The sequence below is a fragment of the Pogona vitticeps genome, chromosome 1 (genome assembly GCF_051106095.1).
Source record: "Pogona vitticeps strain Pit_001003342236 chromosome 1, PviZW2.1, whole genome shotgun sequence".
Taxonomy (NCBI): domain Eukaryota; kingdom Metazoa; phylum Chordata; class Lepidosauria; order Squamata; family Agamidae; genus Pogona; species Pogona vitticeps.
In genome coordinates, this window is record NC_135783.1 from 166693781 (window position 1) to 166708952 (window position 15172).

Below are 15172 nucleotides of genomic sequence, written 5' to 3' on the forward strand. Positions count from 1 at the left end.
TTGACGGCTTCTGTAGCAGCATGGTCAGAACTTGCAGCCTCCCCGTGTCTTGTAATGCAGTGGATGCAACTTCTCTTTTTGAACTTTTGAAACCACTCCCTGCTGGCTTTGAATTCTTCTTGCGCTGCACTTCCAGAGGGGGTTCCTTCCATTAAATCACTGTGCAGCTTCTTCACTTTTTCACAAATGATGGCTTCACTGATGCTTCGCCCTTTCATCTGTTTCCCATTCATCCAGATCAGTAAAAGTTTTTCCACTTCTTCCATCAGGGGTGTCCTGTTCTTTGTTAGGATTGTAACTCCTTTTGCCACATCAATGTGCTTCAAGACATCTTTCTTCTTTAATATGGTGCCGATGGTTGACTTTGCCTTCTTGTATTCACCAGCCAGCTCAGACAAACGCATGCCATCTTCATGCTTTTTGATGATGTCCTTTTTTGTTTCAGTGGAGATGATATATTTGCCTTTGCTCTGTTCTTTCTTTGGAGCCATGATTGTTCAGCACAGCACAGTACACAAACCCTGAAAGCCACAGAATCTAGCAACCATTATTCCAGGACAGACCCCCCCCTCTCATCACAAAAAGAGAGCAGAGAGAGAGAGAGAGAGCGAGAGAGAGAAGACAATGGGGTGGGAGAGACTTGAGTCTACAGTAAACTCCATTTTAAAGCCTGCCTGCCTGCATCAACAAGCACCACAGCCCCTCACAGAATATTTTGTGATTTTAAAACAGACTTTGGAGTCACATTTTAAACACACATATTTTAAAACTAAAGAGAGTTCACAGTACACAAACCCTAGAAGCCACAGAATGTAAAAATAAATACTATAAATAAATGTTATATTTAAAAATTACTGTAGAGTCTAATTTTCACATTTAATTTAAATTTAATATTACAGTCTTCTACTGTACTCTTCACATTTTAAATCCATACTGCAAGATAGAGCACAGAAACATAACCGCCCACCTAGCCCTACCCTCCCACCAAGCTGCAAAAAAACCCTGTACAGTAAGTAAATACAGTGTACTCACACAGAACAGGCAGTCTCTCTGTTTTAAAAATGAAAGTCAAAAATCCAAAATTAAAAAAACAAAAAAAGAAAGAAATACAGTCTGTACAGTACAGTACCAGGCAGTCTGGAAACTCTCTCCGTATCCACGCTTTCTAACCGCTGGGACAAGTGAGGTAGCAGACAAGCAGCCTCTTCACTGGCCAATAGTTAACTGAAAGTTCAAATTTCACGCTTTCCCCACCTCCCCTGCATTTTTTTTCATGCGCTGGATTACGGAGAAAGCCAGAGAGTTCCAGAAAAACATCTCCTGCTGCTTCATTGACTACGCAAAAGCCTTTGACTGTGTGGACCACAGCAAACTATGGCAAGTCCTTAGAGAAATGGGAGTACCTGATCACCTTATCTATCTCCTCAGAAATGTATATGTGGGACAGGAAGCAACAGCTAGAACTGGATATGGAACAACTGATTGTTTCAAATTTGGGAAAGGAGTACGACAAGGCTGTATATTGTCTCCCTGCTTATTTAACTTATATGCAGAATACATCATGCAAAAGACTGGACTGGATGAATCCCAAGCCAGAATTAAGATTGCGAGAAGAAATATCAACAACCTCAGATATGCAGATGATACCACTCTGATGGCAAAAAGTGAGGAGGAATTAAAGAGAATGAAAGAGGAGGGTGCAAAAAATGGTCTGAAGCTCAACATTAAAAAAACACTAAGATCATGGCCACTGGTCCCATCACCTCCTGGCAAATTGAAGGGGAAGATATGGAGGCAGTGACAGATTTTACCTTCTTGGGCTCTATGATCACTGCAGATGGTGACAACAGCGACGAAATTAAAAGACACCTGCTTCTTGGGAGGATAGTGATGACAAACGTAAAAAGCATTTTAAAAAGCAGAGACATCACCTTGCCGACAAAGGTCCACCATAGTCAAAGCTATGGTTTTTCTAGTAGCAATGTATGGAAGTGACAGCTGGATCATAAAGAAGTCTGACTGCCGAAGAATTGGTGTTTTTGAATTGTGGTGCTAGAGGAGACTCTGGAGAGTCCCCTGGAACCTATCCATTCTGAGCGAAATCAACCCTGAGTGCTCACTGGAAGGACAGATCCTGAAGCTGAGGCTCCAATACTTTGGCCATCTCATGAGAAGAGAAGACTCTCTGGACAAACCCCTGATGTTGGGAAAGTGTGAAGGCAAGAGGAGAAGGGGACAACAGAGGACGAGATGGTTGGACAGTATCATCAAAGCTACCAACATGAATTTGACCAAACTCCAGTAGGCAGTGGAAGACAGGAGGGCCTGTCATGCTCTTGTCCATGGGGTCACAAAGAGTTAGGCACAACTTAATGACTAAACAACAACTCACTGATTTTTCTTTACAACTGCTAAACTTATAAAACAAAAACAGTACAACAATGAATACAGAAAAGAGAGATTCTTTATTTAGATTAGCCATATGCCTTTGGAGGTAGTACATAAAACATTTTAACAATACTGTATATTACTTGCATGCTAAAAATCGGAAAGGTAAGTACATCATCAGTCAAATATACATGCATTCTCAGAAAAATGTAGATAAATCTACGGAGAGTTATATTTTAGAAAGCATGTTCAAATTTATTTTAATTTGTCTACAAAAAGAAAAGATATACGGTATTGAAAGAAGATGATTTTAAGTATTGACAGATTGATGGATTTTGTAATAAAGCTATAAAATCAAGAATAAATAAATGATGTTGGTATAAGACTTAAAAAGTGGAGGTTTAGGTATTCCCAATATAAAGAATTATTGTGTAGTGAATCAACTAAGATTTATTGGAGATATTATATATAATGAAGGAAGATTAATTTGGTGGGATATGGAATCTTCAGAAATACATGGAAATATTGAACAATACTTGTTTGATGCAGTAAAAAGAAATATAATAAATCAGGTGAAGAAACATGTAAAATGTGTGGAACAGATATAAAAATAAGTTTTGTCCTTTTACTTCACCACTAAAATTAGTGACTGCAATAGAAAATTTCCCAGGAAACTTGAAGAGTTTTGTTGATTTGTTTAAATTGCCAGATTGAATGGTTGGATGGTTAAAATGAGTTTGAAGGATCGGATTATAGCTAAACTTAAAACTAATAAATTATCATAGTACAATTATGTCAGCTTAGCGCCGCGAAAATATGCAGAGTTAATTGATTGAAGACACAGACACGCTCTTCTTCTATAGCAAGACACATGTATTATACAAACTATACAAATATACAAACTGGCAGCACTTCGGCGTAGCAGGCAATCATCAAACAAACTGGCATAGAGAGTAGCAGCAAGTGATGGAAGGAGAAGATTACATTAATGTCTACACTGTTCTCTTATATACATTTACAGAGCTTTTTCTGTCCAATCACAGGACACATTACATCATCTTCTCCACCTGGGTGTCACCTCTTCTCCAGACATTGCATCGTCCTCTTCTCTGTCACAGTGATTCAGCAGTCACACATCTGTTCATTATGGCAGTTCATTAATGTCACATTTAATCCAGGTTCAGGCCTACAAAATTACAATATCCAATTAGACAGATGGACTAATGAATGGTTGAGGATTAATGGTAAATGTAGAGAATATACTACTCTGTTCCCCCAAAAATAAGACCTAACCTGAAAATAAATGCAAGTATGATTTTTCAGGATGCTTGTAATATAAGCCCTACCCCAAAAATAAGCCCCAGTTAAGTGAAACCCCGCCCTGCACCCTTGTGCAGCAACCAGAAGAAGATGACATGACTGTATTTGAATAAGTGCAGATTGTTGTACATTAAGAAAAATCCCCTGAAAATAAGGTCTAATTTGTTTTTTGGAGCAAAAATTAATGTAAAACCCTGTCTTTTTCGGGGAAACACAGTAAAGATGAACAATTTCTATCATCACATGAAGACATGCAGAGGGATGCTTTGAAGAAGGGAGTAATAAGTAAAATTTATACAGTGGAACCTCTGCTTACGAACTTAATCCGTCCTAGGAAACGTTTGTTAGTTGGAACATTCATAAGTAGAAGCAAAATTTCCCATAGGGGTGCATTGAAAACCGATTAATCTGTTCTGGCTGAAGAAAAAAATACCAAAAAAGAAAAAGAAAAGAAACAGCAAGTCCCATGCTGAAACTGCAAAACCAAAACAAAAACAAAAAATAAAGAAATCCAAAAATAAACATTGGAGCAAGGCCCACGCTGGGACTGCAAAAAAAATCACCAAAAAACAAAACAACACAGAAACATAACCCCCTCAGCCCAAACCTACCCTCCAGAACCTACCCAGAATAATTTTTTTATAAAGGAAAAAGCACTGCCACAATCACTGCCTTTGGAGGCCTCCCAGGGCTTCCCCGCCGCCATCGGAGACCTCCCCGGGGATCCCTTGCCGCCTTCAGAGGCCTCTCAGGGCTTCCCCACCATGGTGGGTTTCAACGCCATTGACACAAGCTTTCCTGTGGTAGACCTGGCCTACCAGGGGAAGCCCTGGTAGACTGGGCCTGCCAGGGGAAGCCCTGGTAGACCTGGTCTACCCCGGGAAAGCCTGTGTCGGGGTGGAGAAGCCCTGGGAGGCCTCCAAAAGCACCAATCGCAGCAGCGGGGGACCCCTGGGAGGTCTCCGATGGTGGCAGGGAAGCCCTGGGAGGCCTCTGAAGGCACCGATTGTGGCGGTGGGGGACCCCCGGGAAGTCTCTGATGGTGGTGGGGAAGCCCTGGGAGGCCTCCGAAGGCAGTGATTGCAGTGGTGCTGGAAGCCCGGGAGGCTGAGCCTCCCTTTTCCTAACCGTTGGGGCGAAAGAGCTACAAAGAAGCAGCCTCTTCGCCACCAATGGCCAATTTAAATTCCCTGCCCTTTTTCCCTTGCCTTTTTCTGTTCATATGTTGAAGCTCCGTTTGCAAGTAGAAGCAAAATTTTGTGAATGGAGCTGTTTGTAAGTTGAAATGTTCCTAGGTAGGGACGTTCGTAAGTAGAGGTTCCATTGTATCCTAATTTTGGATCAGGAGGAAAATGACATTGAAATAGAAGGATTAAAATCAATTTGGTAGTATGATTTAAAGATAGAAATTAGAACAGAGGATTGGATAAAAATTTGGAAGATGAGAGTTCTAAGATTAATGTCAGTAAGAATAAAGGAAAAATTTTAAAAAATTTGTTTAAGGTGGTATATGACTCTGGTGAAATTGAACATAATAAATTCAGACTATTCTGAAATGTGAAAATGTGCCTGTTGGAAATGTGGTGGAGAAATTGGCACGTATTATCATATGTTGTGGGAGTGTAAATTGATTCAGAAATTTTGCAAATTGATTTTTAATTAAATATGGGATATATTGGGAAAGATATTGAATTGAACTCAAAAATTGCTTTGCTGTCAATTTTTGATAAGATAGAACTTGATTATTACTCAAAGGAATTGATTTCTAATTTTATAACAAGTGCTAGATTATTAATAGCTAGATACTGGAAAGACAAACATGGTATCAAATTAGAAGATTGGTATAACGAAGTATGGGACATTGTGTTAAATGACAATTTGATTACTGAACTAAAGATGAAAAGAGGGGAAATAAGTTTGAATATTTTATGCGATTTGGGGTAGATTTATTGAATTTGTATTAGTGAAAGGAAAGGGGAAAGCCTCTAAGCAACAATCAATACAATTTTGGAAAGGAGGTTCATAATAAAAGAATTACTCCAAAGGGTCCCGTAGGTATGGGGGGTGCACTGGGTTTTAGATTGTTAGTCAATATTTTGTATTGTTTTGTATTGATATATTAGTTTTGTAATAATAATAATAATAATAATAATAATAATAATAATAATAATAATAATAATAATAATAATAATAATAATAATAATAATAATAATAATAATAATAAAAAATAATGGTGGTGGTGGTGGTGGTGGTGGTGGTGGTGCTGAAATTAAAATAGTTTACCAACCTGAAGTACCTGCCTCTTCAAACATGTTCCTGTCATCCAAGGACTTGCACATTGTTTATTTGGGGCCACCAGGCTTTGCATTTCTTTGTTGCATTGTTTTCCAGAATACATGTACCTGTTTTCCCCATAAGTAGAGGAATTTCATTAAAATATTTCCGTACTAGGTCTCTTACATAACAGTACTATATCATCTGCATATAATAGAGCTGAATTTGGGGGTAAAGACTGGAGATGTCAAATACTCAACATGGTCTTTCATGTTTAAATTAGACAAGACTGGAGCTAAGGCACAGCCTTGCTTAACCCCTTTTGTAGATGACATAGGATCTGTAAGATGCTCAGCAGTAGTATACCATATCTCATCCAATGTATTAAGACATTTAATTTTAAAAGTAAGCCTTTTATTCATAGTTGCTGAAGATATTTTTTCCCAGAGTCTTGCATAAGGTATGGAATCAAATTCTGCCTTCAGGTCAATAAATGTTGCATATGAAGTACCTATTGCCTTTTTTTAATACAGTGGTGCCCCGCATAGCGACGTTAATCTGTTCCGGATTAATCATCGCTATCCGGAAACATCCCCCTTCATGGATTGCTGCCTTGTCGTGGCGAAGGGGCTTGAGTAACTCAGAAAAGCTATGGGCTATGCCGTGCAGGGACACCCAAGACAGACAGGACATAGTGGAGAGTTCCGACTAAACGCAATCCACCTGGAGTAGGAACTGGCAATGCCACTCCAGTATCTTTGCCAAGAATGCCCCATGATCAGAAACAAAAGGCTAAAAGATATGACGCTGGAAGATGGGACCCTCAGGTCGGAAGGCGTCCAACATGCTACTGAGGAAGAGCGGAGGACAAGTACAAGTAGCTCCAGAGCTAATGAAGTGGTTGGGCCAAAGCCGAAAGGACGCTCAGCTGTGGACGCACCTGGAAGTGAAAGGAAAATCCAATGCTGCAAAGAAAAATACTGCATAGGAACCTGGAATGTAAGATCTATGAACCTTGGGAAGCTGGAGGTGGTCAAACAGGAGATGGCAAGAATAAACATCGACATCCTGGGCATCAGTGAACTAAAATGGACAGGAATGGGCCAATTCAGCTCAGATGATTATCATATCTACTATTGTGGGCAAGAATCCCGTAGAAGGAATGGAGTGGCCCTCATAGTCAACAAAAGAGTGGGAAAAGCTGTAATGGGATACAATCTCAAAAATGACAGAATGATGTCAATACGAATCCAAGGCAGACCTTTCAACATCACAATAATCCAAGTTTATGCACCAACCACCACTGCTGAGGAGACTGAAATTGAACAATTTTATGAAGATTTACAACACCTTCTAGAACTGACACCAAAGAAAGATGTTCTTCTCATTCTAGGGGACTGGAATGCTAAAGTAGGGAGCCAAGAGATAAAAGGAACAACAGGGAAGTTTGGCCTTGGAGTTCAGAACGAAGCAGGACAAAGGCTAATAGAGTTTTGTCAAGAGAATAAGCTGGTCATCACAAACACTCTTTTCCAACAACACAAGAGGCGACTCTACACATGGAAATCACCAGATGGGCAATATCGAAATCAGATTGATTATATTCTCTGCAGCCAAAGATGGAGAAGCTCTATACAGTCAGCAAAAACAAGACCTGGAGCTGACTGCGGCTCTGATCATCAGCTTCTCATAGCAAAATTCAAGCTTAGACTGAAGAGAGTAGGAAAAACCACTGGGCCACTCAGGTATAATCTAAACCAAATCCCCTATGAGTACACAGTGGAAGTAAAGAACAGATTTAAGGAACTAGATCTGGTGGACAGAGTGCCTGAAGAACTTTGGATAGAGGCTCGTAACATTGTCCAGGAGGCAGTAACAAAAACCATCCCAAAGAAAAGGAAATGCAAGAAAGCAAAAAGGCTGTCCAACGAGGCCTTAGAAACAGCAGAGAGGAGAAGGGAAGCAAAATGCAAGGGAGATAGGGAAAGTTACAGAAAATTGAATGCAGACTTCCAAAGAATAGCAAGGAGAGACAAGAGGGCCTTCTTAAATGAACAATGCAAAGAAATAGAGGAAAATAACAGAAAAGGAAAAACCAGAGATCTGTTCAGGAAAATTGGAGATATTAGAGGAACATTTTGCGCAAAGATGGACATGATAAAGGACAAAAATGGGAGGGACCTAACAGAAGCAGAAGACATCAAGAAGAGGTGGCACGAATACACAGAGGAATTATATCAGAAAGATGTGGATATCCCGGACAACCCAGACAATATAGTTGCTGACCTTGAGCCAGACATCCTTGAGAGTGAAGTCAAGTGGGCCTTAGAAAGCCTGGCTAACAACAAGGCCAGTGGAGGTGATGGCATTCCAGTTGAACTGTTTAAAATCTTGAAAGATGATGCTGTTAAGGTGCTACATTCAATATGCCAGCAAGTTTGGAAAACCCAACAGTGGCCAGAGGATTGGAAAAGATCAGTCTACATCCCAATCCCAAAGAAGGGCAGTGCCAAAGAATGCTCCAACTACTGCACAATTGCACTCATTTCACATGCTAGCAAGGTTATGCTCAAAATCCTCCAAGGTAGGCTTCAGCAGTATGTGGACCAAGAACTCCCAGAAGTACAAGCTGGATTCCGAAGAGGCAGAGGCACTCGAGACCAAATTGCTAACTTGCGCTGGATTATGGAGAAAGCCAGAGAGTTCCAGAAAAATATCTACTTCTGCTTCATTGACTATGCAAAAGCCTTTGACTGTGTGGACCACAACAAACTATGGCAAGTTCTTAAAGAAATGGGAGTGCCTGACCACCTTATCTATCTACTGAGAAACCTATATGTGGGACAGGAAGCAACAGTTAGAACTGGATATGGAACAACTGATTGGTTCAAAATTGGGAAAGGAGTACGACAAGGCTGTATATTGTCCCCCAGCTTATTCAACTTATATGCAGAATACATCATGCGGAAGGCTGGACTAGAGGAATCCCAAGCCGGAATTAAGATTGCCGGAAGAAATATCAACAACCTCCGATATGCAGATGACACCACTCTGATGGCAAAAAGTGAGGAGGAATTAAAGAACCTTGTAATGAGGGTGAAAGAGGAGAGTGCAAAAAACGGTCTGAAACTCAACATCAAAAAAACTAAGATCATGGCCACTGGTCCCGTCACCTCCTGGCAAATAGAAGGGGAAGATATGGAGGCAGTGACAGATTTTATTTTCCTGGGCTCCATGATCACTGCAGATGGAGACAGCAGCCATGAAATTAAAAGACGCCTGCTTCTTGGGAGGAAAGCGATGACAAATCTTGACAGCATCTTAAAAAGCAGAGACATCACCTTGCCAACAAAAGTCCGAATAGTCAAAGCTATGGTTTTTCCTGTCGTGATGTATGGAAGTGAGAGCTGGACCATAAAGAAAGCAGACCGCCGAAGAATTGATGCCTTTGAATTGTGGTGCTGGAGGAGACTCTTGAGAGTCCCCTGGACTGCAAGGAGAACAAACCTATCAATTCTAAACGAAATCAACCCTGAGTGCTCACTGGAAGGACAGATCCTGAAGCTGAGGCTCCAGTACTTTGGCCATCTAATGAGAAGAAAAGACTCCCTGGAAAAGACCCAGATGTTGGGAAAGTGTGATGGCAAGAGGAGAAGGGGACGACCGAGGGTGAGATGGCTGGACAGTGTGTGCGAAGCAACCGACATGAATTTGACACAACTCCGCGAGGCAGTAGAAGATAGGAGGGCCTGGCGTGCTCTGGTCCATGGGGTCACGAAGAGTCGGACACGACTAAACGACTAAACAATGACGATCCGGAAACATCGCTAAACGGAACTAAAAACCCCATAGGAACGCATTAAACTTCGTTTAATGCATTCCTATGGGGCCCAAACTCACCGTTCATCGAAGTTCCTCCATAACGCCGCCATTTTCGCCGCCTCGGTAAGCGAGGAAACCGCGCGAAAATGCTTGGGCAGCCATTTTGGGCACCCAGTGGCCATTTTGGAACTGCCGATCAGCTGTTCTAAAAACATCACAATGTGATCGCATTAGCGATCGCAAAAAATAGATCGCTATGCGGATTCGTCATTAAACGGTGCACCACTGTATTTATCAATAAAGTGATAAATCAGTTATCTAGAGTAAATCACACCTGGCTAAATCCTGCTGGTTTCACCACTGTATCTATCTTAAATCCAGTCAGTTAATGTGTTACAGACACACAGCAAGCTGACTGGGTGATAATCTGCAGTTTTATCACCTTTTTAATATATAGGAACTTTTACAGTTGTGCCCCAAATTTCAAGTAATAAGCTCATTTTATCTATGAGTAAAAGAGAAAAGATTTGACTGTTAACCAGATATGAGGATCCATTGGTCTGTGGCACCTATTTGGTCTAAAATAGCATTGGCCTTTTTGCAGCCACATCACACTGTTGGCTCATATTCAGCTTTTGATCTACAAGAATTCCAAGATCCTTCTCACTCGTAGTATTGCTGAACCAGGTATCCCCCATCTTGTAACTATGCATTTGATTTTTCTTCTTAGGTGAATCACTTTGCTCTTATCCCTGTTTAAATTTAATTCTGTTGTTTTCAGCTCAGTGCTCAAACCTATCGAGATCTTTTCGAATTTTGTTCCTGTCTTCCAGGATGTTGGCTATTCCACCCAGTTTTGTGTCACCTGCATATTTGATTGCATTCCCTGTATTCCCTGATCCAGGTCATAAATAAAAACATTGAATAGCACTGGACCCAAGACTGAGCCCTGCACTAATCCACTTGTTACTTCATCCCGGTTTGAGAAGCACCCATTTCCACATTTCCCATGGAAATCCTGAACAGGTGTCTGTAGTTGGTGTCACAATTGAGTTCTGTAAGGAATCTCTAAAGTGTGGGCAGGGAGCCACTGTGATCACAAATCTATCACTTTTTTACTGAAGCTAGTCCTCAAACTCCAGCACTGCATAGCACGGGCAAGCCTGACCAACAAATAACAAGTTTACTTTACTTTCAAAGTACTTAAGCATAGGTTTTGTGATTCCTAAAACCTCACAACAACCTTGCCAGGTAGGACTAGATATGACTCCTCAATGGTAACCAGCCAGTGACTGTTTCTCCCTTTCTGTTCCAAGAGATGAAATCTTCCAATTGTTTTTAAAAATATTTTTATTAAGAAAATAAAGATTTATGCATGAAGGCTTTCATGGCCGGGATCTAATGGTGGTTGTGGGTTTTGGTTGTGGTTCTTGCCCAGAGGAGTACCCCCTCAGGACATTAGAGGTATGGTTCAGTTGAACTGGTGTGGAAGGAATGTCCCCATTAAGGATACTGTTTTGCTGTTTGGGAGTAATTGTTTAGAGAAACAATTTATTTTTCCTTGATGACTCTAGTTCCAAAACTGAAGTCTTTGTATTACTCATGTTGGAATGCAAACTTGGGTCTGTCAAACAATGTAGGGCCAACTGACACCTTGCTAAAAGAATGCCGAGTGTCATTATGCTCCAAAAGAGGCAAGGGAAAAACAGTTACCATTCACTACTAAGATTCATGTGAATTATCCATATGGCAGCAGGTCCTACCACCAGTGGCTTTGTTACAGTTACTGTAAATAGATCTTACTGGAGGTTCCTGGTTGTGAGAGGTGAATTACAAAGTTCCTCTACGTGGCCTCTGTGAATCCACACAACTGGGTTTAAACTGCGCTTGCGCTGGATTCTCAGAATATTCTAGAGCTTAAAGCAAAGAAATGTTAGTAATACGTTGCCCCTTAATACGCATGCTCTGCCCACCCAAAGCCTCAGTTCCTTTTAGCTGCCGTCACGTTTGGAACCTCCTTGCTTGAGCTATTTTCTCTATTCGGATTTCGATTTTTGGCTACGACTTTGTTATGGATTTCTTTACTTCGGTTTTGTCGTTGGACTGTTGTACGTTGCTCTCTGGTTTGACTCGGATTGTTTCAAGTTTCCCGCCTTTTCTTCACAGACTACTTATTATATAATTCTCTTGGATTGACTCAGACTGGTTTTTTGGCTACATTTCCCGCCTTTTTGTACATGGACTATCCTCTTGGATTGTTTGACTTGGATTGGATACGTCCACCCTTTGATTAGCGATTTTAACTTGTTTGCACCATCCACGAATTTTGATCGCCATACCGTGAATAACTTGTCTTATCTTACCTTGGGGCTTCCCGGTTTACGGTCTCCTTAGGTCTTTTTAAGTGGTGTGTTTCTTGTAGAGCTAAAATTCCCTTTACAGACGGTCACGGCCACTGTCTGTATTGTTTGGGGGAGGAACATCAACCCCATGCCTGCCTACAGTGCAAAAAACTCTCAAAGCCAGCATTGAAATCCTGTGAACAGAGGCTCTAGGCTTCTTTGGAGTAAATCCCTTTTCCCTCCTAAGCACACCATGGACCAGATTCCGTCTCAGACACCTTCCACCCATACTGAATCCATGACACCATCATTACCATCTAATTTTTTGCCTAAATCTCCTTCGAAGTCCTCTTAAAAACCTACAAAGAAGTCTTCGTCTCTTCCCTCTGATTCGACGTTGAAGCATGCATCGACAGAAAGCCTGAAAAAGAAGGTTTTGGAGAAGTCCAATAAAGGCAAGAAGGGCAAGCCCTTCAAGGACAAACCTCATGAGATACCACCAAACTCAGAGTCAGTGCCTTCCCCGATATTGGAATACATGCCTGATGACTATATTTCTAAAGGGGACACTTCTGCTCAACATTGAGAAACACAGGCTTTGGCTTCAATACTAAACCTTCCCCAGACCCCAGATCATATGCAGGTTGATGTTATCTCTAGCCATGTTACTGCCCATTCTAGCCCTGTATCTACCGGGCGAGCAATTGTTATAAGGCAGTCGAATTCAGAGGAATCCTGGCACCAGGCATCACCTAGGAAGAAGACCGTAAAGAGAAAGCACATTTCTCCTCTACGATGTCGATCATCATGTCAAGAGTTTGTGCTGCTACCTAGATGCTTTTGACATCGGGCCGCTTCTGATTATGACAAACCATTTTACGTTGAGTTCAGACGAAGATCTAAGCATCATTGATATCGAGAGGACTCCAATGTTGACCCATATTATGAAATTGAAGACTATGGCAGGCATAGAAGGGTTACATATGTTTGGAGAAAGCTAGAAAACCATCTACGAAGCTTTTATATGCATAAAAATGGAATAGTTCCCTAAAGTTTACAGAATCAAAAAACTTATGTCCTGTGCCTGTATCTATTGATACTCTTCTCGCATATTTACGTTACCTGTTTAACCAAGGTTTGGCTTTTTCTATCCTTAAAGTCTACATTTCTGCCATCATTTCATACCAGCCACTGGGATCGGAGGCCTTCCGTTTATTCTCACACCCTACTCTGAAGGTGTTCTTGAAAGGTTTACAGCATATACATCCACCTACCCGCCCTCCTCTTCCTCAGTGGTCTTTGCATGTAGTTTTACAAGCTCTTACACGTCCACCATTTGAGCTGATGGCTTCTTCTGACTTTTGATTCTTAGCCTTCAAGACATTGTTTTTTCCATTGTTTTTTGTTGCAATAACCTCCGCTAGAAGGGCAAGTGAGCTCACAGTGCTTTGGGCTGATGCACCTTGCCTTCCTGGATAATGTGATTATGTACCCAGATGTCTCCTTTCTTCCCAGAGTTGTTTCTAGTTTTCATGTCAATCAACCATTAGTTGGTTGTTGTGGGTTTTTCGGGCTTCTTGGCCGTGTTCTGAAAGTGGTTCTTCCTAACGTTTTGCCAGTCTCTGTGGCTGGCATCTTCAGAGGACAGCAAACTGGCATCTTCAGAGGCTGGCATCTTCAGAGGACAGTTTGCTGTCCTCTGAAGATGCCAGCCACAGAGACTGGCGAAACGTTAGGAAGAACCACTTTCAGAACACGGCCAAGAAGCCCGAAAAACCCACAACAACCATTAGATCCCGGCCGTGAAAGCCTTCGCGAATACATCAACCATTAGTTCTTCCTACATTGTTTCCTAATCCTTCTTCAGACGTTGAGCACAACAACTCTTTAGATGTTTGCCATGCTTTGGCTTTCTGTACGTCCAGAACAAAGGACTTTCGCACCTCTCCTCGTTTATTTGTTTGCTTCCATGGTCCTCATAAAGCATGCTGCTTATATAAAAGCGTGCTGCTTATATACCGCCCCATAGCGCGTCAAGCACTCTCTGGGCGGTTTACAGTTTAATTATGCAGGCTACACATTGCCCCCCTCGGAAAGATAGAAGGCTGAGTCAACCTTGAGCTGGCTACCTGGGATTTGAACCCCAGGTCGTGAGCACAGTTTTAGCTGCAGTACAGCGATTTAACCACTGCGCCACGAGGCTCTCCTGCTGCTTCATAGACAATTTCTCAATGCATTGTATCTACAATTACTTTGGCTTATGAATTGTTGAGTAACCCCCCCACACACAGGTTCTTAAAGCACATTCTACAAGATCTGTGGCAACTTCAACGGCCCTGCTGCGTGGTGTTGACATTTCAGACATCTGTAGAGCAGCCCCATGGTCCACCCTGTCCACCTTTGTGACTCATTATCATCTGGACCTTGGGGCCAAAAAAGAAGCAAGTTTTGGGAGAGCTGTGTTTACATCGGTACTGGAGTGATAGCCCACCTTCCAGCTTGCTAGTCACCCAGTTGTGTGGATTCACAGAGTCCATGTAGAAGAAAGAGTGGTTGCCTACCTGTAACTATGATTCTTCTAGTGGTCCTCTGTGAATCCACACATCCTGCCCAGCCTCTCCACTGTCCATTACTCATGGTCTTCGCCCTAAAGCATTGACGACAATGGACAAGTGGAACTGAGGTTTTGGGAGGGTGGAGCATGCGTATTAAGGGGCAACTTACTACTAGCATTTCTTTGCTTTAAGCTCTAGAATATTCCAAGGATCCAGCACAAGTGCAGGTTAAACCCAATTGTGTGGATTCACAGAGGACCACTAGAAGAACCATAGTTACAGGTAGATAACCACTCTTTCTCCATTAATGCTTTGGTTAATCTCTGATCTGAACTCTCACTCATTTCTTCTAAACTTCTTGACAGCTTTTTTGGTGGTTAGTTAAGGGCAGGCAGGCTGTAGAAACTGCCTTAATGGGGAAACCAAGAAAGTTATTGGCACATAATATCTCAGTACCCTTGGAGAGAGCTG

General features: G+C 41.7%; 1 protein-coding gene across 12 annotated transcripts in view; it reads left to right on the forward strand.

The window, feature by feature from the left end:
- Positions 1–15172, forward strand: part of RCBTB1 (RCC1 and BTB domain containing protein 1) — an 82740-nt gene that overhangs the window by 43282 nt on the left and 24286 nt on the right. The window lies entirely within an intron of this gene.